At 51.0% G+C, this 8,845-nt stretch overlaps 1 pseudogene; it reads right to left on the bottom strand.

Moving 5' to 3' along the window:
* Nucleotides 1-8,845, bottom strand: part of LOC119373823 (uncharacterized) — a 110,621-nt pseudogene that overhangs the window by 24,220 nt on the left and 77,556 nt on the right.

The raw sequence follows: 8,845 nt of genomic DNA, 5'->3' as shown, positions 1-8,845 counted from the left end.
GCCGATACATGAACGCGAGCTGACACAGCAGCGCGTTTCCATATCCTAAACAGTGCAGCAGCGGAACCTCCAGACCCCTGCGGGATCAAGTCACGTGACCTGAGCAAGACGTCACGTATGACGTCACTGCGAGAGCAGCTCGTCGCTCTCGACTCTGGCTGTGCCGGTAGTGATGCTGGCAGAATAGTGAAAATCACGTAGCTTACTATTTTCCAACACTAACGCAAAAAGCAGTTGTAGATGGAACACTCGACTAGCTTTCACGGTCTTAAATGTACCTCGTCCAGGATGGATTCGCTTTATTGTTCCTTTGTACTGAATGTCAACAAAAACAAGCGCTAAGTAAGTAAATGATAACGTCTTTTAAGAAGACGTATACGGTCGCAACAAGACAACCACACGTCTGTAGCGTTTGAGAGGGAACGAACTGAAATTGAGCAGCATGCGCGATTACTTCGCTCGTTCAAGCATTAGGCGGGCGCTTGTTTCATTTCCCGCAGCATGGCCTGCCGAACGAGTTTAGTCCACTGTTGACTCGTTTTCTTTTTTTCTTCCTCTTTATTCTGAACAATTTACACGAGAAGTTGTCCTAAGCGACAATGCAAGAGACATACAGCGAGTGAGGCCGTGGCTTTCATGTATTCAATGACGCACATATACAAAATATGCGCGTAACCTTTCGCCACATACCCTGTCATGTTTTTTCTTTTTCTGCAGATTAAGTCCACAGGCTGCATCCCTCCATAATATTACCGCCTACCATGCCCAGACCACGCAGCCTAACGACCTGTCATTCATTCAGGGTGGCGAATAATCCTTTGAGGCGCTCAACAAACAAACCCGCCGCATGCAGGTAAGCCACGACGAGCCTTCTATTCAAAAACCTCTCCAGAATTACGCAGTTCGTGGAACTGAAGCGCGAGCCGGAGCTCGTCCCGTAAAATTAACAAAAATGATATTGACGAATCCAAATGGCGATGCAGATGAAAGCCCCTCTAACGCTGCGCAAGCTAGACGCTACGGTGGTATTGTAGCAGTAGAGTTCACGCGATGGAGGCTCTGAATATAGTGAGTATAGCGACAGCCAGAAAAAAAAAAAAAAAAAAAGAGCATTCGCCGTTGAAGCGGAACTTGCGCCACGTGACCGCGCATTCAGGAAAGAGGGAGGGGGGGGGGCAAACAAGAGCGCATAGATGAAAGAGAGAGCTGTTACAATGGTGCGCGCAACACTTTATGCGCGCCCTTTCAGGGTCCATAATATTATGCTTCGGCGAGCACAGGCACGCATAATGTGCGGGAGTAAGCGGCGTTGGGCAACGTACCGACAGTGTGGAACCGAGAGGTCTTGTGCATTCAGTGACCCGGCAACGGGAGCAAGCACATATACTGAAGGAACGGAGCGAGGTAATGCGTGACGAAGCGCCGCCGCAACGAGAATGTTTGCGAAGATGGAAGCGATAAAGCGAAAGGAGCTGTACGCATTCCGAGGACAAAGTCCGTGTGTGCTGGCGACAAAAAACCAGGCATAGTAGTACCGCTGCGAGACAGAACGCTATTAATGCCGTTACGAGAAAAGTACACCCGGCAGTGACCTTACAAGATGCCTCCCCGACGCCGCAATGGAAAGGCACTACAGAGACATGTGATATGACAGCTACCGGATAAACCGCTTACGAACCGTCAGGCAAAGCCAAGTCGCAACGTTCAGGAAGGGGACGAACTTAAGGCTCCCTTCGAGGTCGGTATACAATGGCGCAATGAGCGCTGGTTCGGTGGCACCAGGAGAAGGCCATACCAAAGAGGCGTCGTCTATTCGCAACTAATCGGACAACTTCCTTCGGTAACCGCACGCTTAGGATCAATCGAGCCCACTTCTGAGACTATAGATATAAATTTCTTGTATACCTCCCATGATTCCGAATCACCTTTATCATTTTACAGTGTCAACTGGTGCTAAGCGAGGTTCCCATTCATCAATCAATAAATCATCGTTTCGGGTCTCGAACTATGGCAGTCTTCTAATAACCTTTCTATGAATGCTCTGATACATCTCCCGCGGGGTCGCCCCGGCGATGAAGGTTCGGCCGTATATGACGTAGCTAAATAAATTCCGAAACCATCCTGTGCCACGAGAGCGCCCTCTTATCCCTAATGACGTACAGTACCACTGACCTGCTGCATCTTCTCGAAGTCCAGGCAGGGCCGCTGGACGGGTCCGCCGTCGACGAGAGAGAAGACTCCGAACGCGGTGCCCCCTCCGCCCCGGTCCTGCCGGTGGCGCTTGCGAGGGCTCACTGCGCACACTTCGAAGGCCCGGATGTGCGCGGAAGCGGACAGCGTGAGCGTCGTGGGCCCGACGACGTAGACGAGGAGGACGTCGAAAGAAGAATGACGTGCCGCCCACCACGCCCGCGGCCGCGTGGAACACCTTGGGCGGCGGGGAGCCGTTGTACGGCCGGTGCACGTGCAGCGGCGGCGAGGCGCGGAACTCGACGGGCGTCGGCGGCACCACCGCGGTCGACGAGGACGACGAAGACCGCTGGGACGACGATCTCGCGGAGGATGCGGCCGACGACGCCGAACCGTGCACGCCGTTCATAACGCCCTCGCCGACGCCCACTCCTCCGCCGACGCGGCCGCTCCACGTCAGGTCGCGCACTTCCTCGTCGTCCTCGTCATCGTCTTCATCGTCGTCGTCGTCTTCGACGTCGCTGGCGTTGCGTCGGCACACGCCGTTCGCCATGGCCCGCGAAGAGACGCCGTCGGCTAGCGTGGCACCGGGCACCTCGTCGTACTCTTCTTCGTCTGAGGACGTGTCGCCGCCACCGTCCGAACGGCTGCGGCGTAGCGATGCTGCGGAAGAGAAGGAAACGCGGCCATGTTGGAAATACACGATTCGTACGCTCAACAAAGCAATAGCAAAAACAGCACAGTCATGTTGTGGTATAAATTAACTTGGAAGAAACTGTCGCTCTCGCAATTGTTTCTGTGACGACCATAAGCTGTACTGAACTGTACTGAACATGTCAAAAAGACTTGTTTATGGTCTAAGCGGCACGTAACGACGTTGAATATAGGAATAGCGCATACAATTAATATAGCTGCGAGTGAGATCTGATGTTTTCTGTCATTTCGTGAGAGGTTTCAAGTGATACGTCATGATAGGCGAGAATCACATTACACGACAGGCGTAATACCGGGCGAGAGAGAAAGCATACGAAGTTATGAAAGTCAATCAGATCAAGATACGGTTTGCGCGCAGGAGAAAGGAAAAACGAAAATCGCGCCTGCAACTACAAAGGGAGTGGCCTTGAAAGTGCGGGGCGCGCAGAGCTCGAATTCCATTTTGTGCGCAGCAGAGTGTTCGCTCTTGCTTGTCTGCGTAATTGTGTTTTGTCGGTGGCCTGACGGGCTAGTATGCATTCTATACATTCTCGTTACATAAGCCCGTCACACGCACCTGACCGCACAAGCTTTTTGGAATGCGGAAGGAGAGAAAAAGGAAGCTCAAACAGTCAGCATCCGAAACACGCTGTGAGAGAGAATGCGTGAAATGCGCCGGAACCATTCTCCCGTATACCTGTGACCACCTTCTACATGATCCTGCGCCTCAGTTGCAGGCTGTGTGCCTCCTAGGACACGCGCAATATTCCAAAATCTATCACCATTTCCCCATTACGCGACAGTTCTGCCACGCTTAGCTATAAACCAGATTCTTTCATGGCCGAATGTGCGTTTAGAATAAGCATTTACCATCTTGACTCGAGTTACCATTTCTCGGCGCAGACTGTGCAGGAACTGCGGGTTTGGTTATGTCACGGCTGATGGCGAGCAAATACTGGCGGGTAAGCTTGTGACAAAGTTAGGCCACAAGCCGTCGTGGTCGTTCACTGGCCGCCTCCTACAAGCTATGAAAATTCTAGTCCATATATGACCTGTGTTGCCATTTCGGGACTAACACAAGTTATGACGCAAGTGACTTCACAGCGATGCATACACCCATGGGATCACGGCGAGGCGTTGCATCCCCAGCGCCGTGCATGTGCAAACATGAGAGTTGCGTGTTCTCAACGCAACTGTCATGCTGCAATCCACTCACAGCTATACGAGATAGGCTCTTTAGCTACACATGCGTCCACGCACATAAAGTTGAGCAGCGTTTCGAGTCTGCGACGTTGGATGGGAGCAGCGCCGAAATGTGGCCAAGACGGAGACTGTACTTCAGTCGCATAAACCTGCGCTTTCGACATCACTAACTGTGCCGCTGTTGTTTTCACTTCTCTTCATTCCTATTTATTTTGTCTATTATTTCCCCGCCGCAAGTGTAGGTGTAGCCTGCAACACGTCCGCATTAGGCTCCCTGCGTTTACCCTCTTCGTTTCTCTCGCCCTCATCTTTTGCTTTATCGATGCCCATCGTGAAGGATCTGCTAAGCAAACAGGCTCTCCGGTAGCACTCACACACAGAGACTTCCTTTTTTGCCTTTCTCTCAAGCCTAATTCAAGCGAGAAAGACCGGTGTGCCCCTGCGCTTCCAGGGATCTGCCTATAGGCGCACTGGCATTGCAGGCCATGCGAAGGCGCCAGCCTGGCGCAGCTAATAACCCGCGCAAAGGGGCGCCATTACGGGCGATTTGTAAAAGGCGGCGTGTAAACAAACTAACGCAAACGAGAAGCCAACGACGGCTGCGGCGCCACCACTGTGTGCACGGTGGGAAGAAGAGTCGCGCTAGCTTATAGCGCAAACATCCGCTGCTCGGTGCAGAGAAGAACGTGCCTTCTTTCACTCCTCGGGAGACGGAAAACAGGCTGGGAGAGAAGAAACAAAAACACAACCGCGGCACAAAAGCAAAGAGTTCGCGGCTTCCTCCGCGCACCCCAGGTTCGGCCGCTTCCCGAGGCAGTGTGTGCGCAGTGTAGGTGTTGACGGAACCAATCAAATAAGAAGAAGAAAGCAGTACTGACGGTGAACTGCGATAGGCATGGCATGCAGCGAGTTGTTGGAGCTGCCTTTCGAGACGACGAATATGTCAGAACGATGTCTACATTGACCGGTACTGGCCGCATGCATGATGCGTCCAATACGAGGAGCTCACGAAAAGGAACAAAACTCTCAGTCGCCCATTCACAGCCCGAAGCTGTAAAAGAATATTGCCACGGACTTGTCAAGGAAAGTCGACGGAATCTTCGTCGCTTAAATGGCCATTTTGTCCCCTTTCATGAGCAATAGCTCCCACTTGCGCAGAACTACTGCTGTGTTCTTAAACTTAAAGGGGAGGAGAAAAACGATTTTTCTCGTATCAGTAAATTAATCTTTCACGCTACCAAAAACAGCACGCTTGCTGCGAGAAAGTTCGGGTGGCAACGCCACCTTGAAGTTCCGCACCATTCACCGTGACGTCATAGATTTTGACGGCGTCCTGCTAAGGCCTACGTAGTTGAGAAAATGAAGAGCATCGTTTCTCAGGGAGCCAGAGGCTTAGCATACCCATAGGTGGGCAAAACTCACTCATGAGTCGACTCACTCGGACTCCGATCGGGCCGTCAGTCTGGATCTGATTGAGACCGGGTGAGTAATATTTTGGTGAGCTGAGTCCGAGTGAGTCGGGTTGATGAAAATTTTAGTGAGTATGAGTCCGAGTGAGCACGATTGAGGAAAATATTGGTGAGTCTGAGTCCGAGTGAGCTTTCAGAGCAAAACATATTTGTTGAGTGAGTGTGAGTGAGCTCCGATTTTTTGCCGACCTATGAACATACCAAGTTTCCAAGAAATTTTGTGGAGCCAATGCGACCGGAATACAAAAGTAGAGCACCAAGTCGGGCTCACATTCATTTTAAAGCATATGAACTGCGCTAGTAAACACGGACAAAAACGAGGGAAAAAGACAGGACGCGCGCATTCGCGCCCCTGCGAAGTGCAGCAAGATTAAGAGCAGTGCCCTAGCTCTTCTGGAGGACCTGAACCCCTGTAAGTTGCGTACCTCTGTTAAAAGCACTGCCGGGCTGTCTCTACAGAAAAGGGCACATGGCAATACGCTGTGTCGGGCTACCTTCAAGAGCAGCTCGCAAAACTCAAACTAGAAGAGGGATTTTGGCATCTAATTCGGCGGCCTTATAGTACATTACTTAGACTATGATAATCCAGGAGGGCGCCAAGCATTCAGCTTAGATACTTTATGCCATCCCCAAATCAGAACTTTTGGTCGCTGTGAAGGAGTGCATTACAGAGTACAATGACGAGCAGGAGTTGGTCGTACAGTGTGGCATTTCTCTTCAAACTTTATGTCCCGGATGAATACATCTCGCTGCCATTTCTTAGGTAACATTCAATACAACTTAAAAACAAGGCAGCCAAGCGGGTGCAGAGACGCTGCAGTTGAGAACCAGAAAGAAGAAAGAGCCCCTTCAGTTTTTTTCCGACCTCACGTACAAATTGTATATAGTATATATAAACGTTGCGGGCTTAAGCTCGGAAAGTGAAATTTTCCTGCATGGCGGGCGTAGAGGCACGCACACAAAGAGGGCGCATGCTTGGCTTTGGCTTCCCCCGCACCTGGCCGATTTCAGCAAACATCCGCTTTCGCAGGAGCCGCGGGCGCCAAATGCAGGAAGAAAAACCATGGCGCGTGCCTGCTTGCGGCGGTTCAGTCGCCGTGTTTTCGTGAGGTCTAGTCACACCGCACCGAGAAGCACGTAACGCCAGCACGTTGAGAGGCCGCGAAGCCTCGTGCGCAGTGCAGGGCACAGGAACAAGGCCGGGCTGCTAATCAGAAACAGTTTAATGCGAAGGCAAAATACATACCGGATTCGTTATGCAAAATCGCTTCACTCGAACTACTCTCTGGCAGGGGCCTACTACCACGGTGTATTTAAAGTGATATCCTCCTTGACCTGTCCACCGCATTCTAATAATAATTGCTGGGGTTATATACATTCGTGCTCCGAGTAAGCGACGTAGTATGTTTTGGTCGCGAGCGTAAATGCGGCGCCGCAAACGTTGGTCGCCTTAGAAAACGAAGGCGTTATTTCGCAGAGACTGCTTCGTATTGGAGGAGCAGCTACGCAACGGCAGGTAGAATACATGCAAATAAATACGAGACACCCAAGTGAAGGTGAATGCATGGCACGTACACACAAACACGGGGCAGCACAATATATGCAAGTCTAAGCACTCGTTAGCCGATAAGCGCTGCGGCCAAGGCGTTTAGATAATACTCGCGACAATAGAAACACGAAAGAAGGAAAAAGGCAATCGCAGCTTGAAGGCCACAGCTTACAAAGGGACCATCTATTTCAAGTACAACGCAGAAAAAGCGTGCCTTAACTTAGGGCCAACACTGTCCGAAACAGGGCCGATGAGGCCCCAACGTCGAACATACAGCCTCAACGATTCCTGTTCTGCTAGAGATCGGAAGTTCCATTCAATGCGGGGCGCGAGAAATAGGGGTAGCGCATAGGACGAACGCCCGCAATTTCAAGTTACCTCCTAGCCCCTTTCGTGATGCCCGGGGTGGTAGGTACCGGATGCAAATGTCTTCATCCAATCATCTCTGCACGAGACCTGTCCAGATGCATATCAAGCTACCGCACAAAATGAGACGGAAGAGAAGAATACAAAATCAAACATTTTTTTTTTTTCCCATGCCGTGGCACGTCAAGCCACCTGGATAAAGTCGGCAGCAGCGGAAGCTAGTCCAGCAAAACTCAACCACGAAGCTGTACACGAAGCGCTCTGGCTGACGCGTCCCGTTAAGACCGAGCGAACAGAAAAACGAAGAACAAGCCTCCAGTTCGTTGAAAGAAAGAGAACATCAAGATAAACGCCGGGCTCTAATGAGTCGCCCGCGCCAAGCCATCAAAGCGCTCGCGCGGGTAGCACACTACGCGACGCTATAGCTTCGTCGAAGCGTAAACACGCACGATGCTCGCTGCAATCATCGAACGGGCCTCGTCAAGGAAATGAGAGAGGGAGGCCAAGTGAGCCTGCCTCGGAGTGAGGGAGAGATGGCGACCGAAGCAGCAGCATGCTAACTTGTGCGCGTGTGATTCCACGTCAAGCGCTAGCAACTCCGGAACTGCCTCACCTGTGAAAGAAAGAAAGAAAGAAAGAAAGAAAGAAAGAAAGAAAGAAAGAAAGAAAGAAAGAAAGAAAGAAAGAAAGAAAGAAAGAAAGAAAGAAAGAAAGAAAGAAAGAAAGAAAGAAAGAAAGAAAGAAAGACGTCCTAACAGGAAGCAAAACAAAATCTAGCGGCAAGCGAAGGTGAGGGACGCGACGAAACCAGTAGGAACAGGCAGCGATGGAGGATAACCGTTCATTGAAACACCACGCACATAACGAGACGCACACGGGTACACACAAGCGGCTTAACGCCAGAAGTGTGGACGGAGTGTCTTCACGGCCGTGGAAGTGTTCCAAAACGGCACCAGCGCAGGTCTCTGCCGTCACTAATGGCTCGCCATGTCGCCTCGTACAAGACGCCGGGTGTACGCACGCCGGACATAAGACGGAAGGGCGTTCTGGACACTCAAGTTCCGCCATGTTTTTTAGCCTAATTAATGAGCGTGGTGACCGGTGCTGGCAAAGGGCGATATAACAAACTGTCGATCAAATTCCACAATTTTGCCGAACTCTGCGTGCCACGTTTGAAGTGGTGAAGCGTAGCTAAATTCTCTGGTGTGCCAATATTCGAAGATTTCGAATATCGAATGAAATGGCGTGCTGTTCGATTGGGTTTTCGAATAAAATAGCCGCTATTCGTAAATACGAATACTTTTCGAAAGCTTTACGAACATTGCGAAACGTGATATGCACCAACATTAACACTAGATCAATGCAACAGTGCAGC

Source organism: Rhipicephalus sanguineus, chromosome 11 (assembly GCF_013339695.2).
Source record: "Rhipicephalus sanguineus isolate Rsan-2018 chromosome 11, BIME_Rsan_1.4, whole genome shotgun sequence".
Taxonomy (NCBI): domain Eukaryota; kingdom Metazoa; phylum Arthropoda; class Arachnida; order Ixodida; family Ixodidae; genus Rhipicephalus; species Rhipicephalus sanguineus.
Note: the sequence above shows the minus strand (reverse complement) of the source record. Positions and strands in the feature narration are given on the sequence as shown.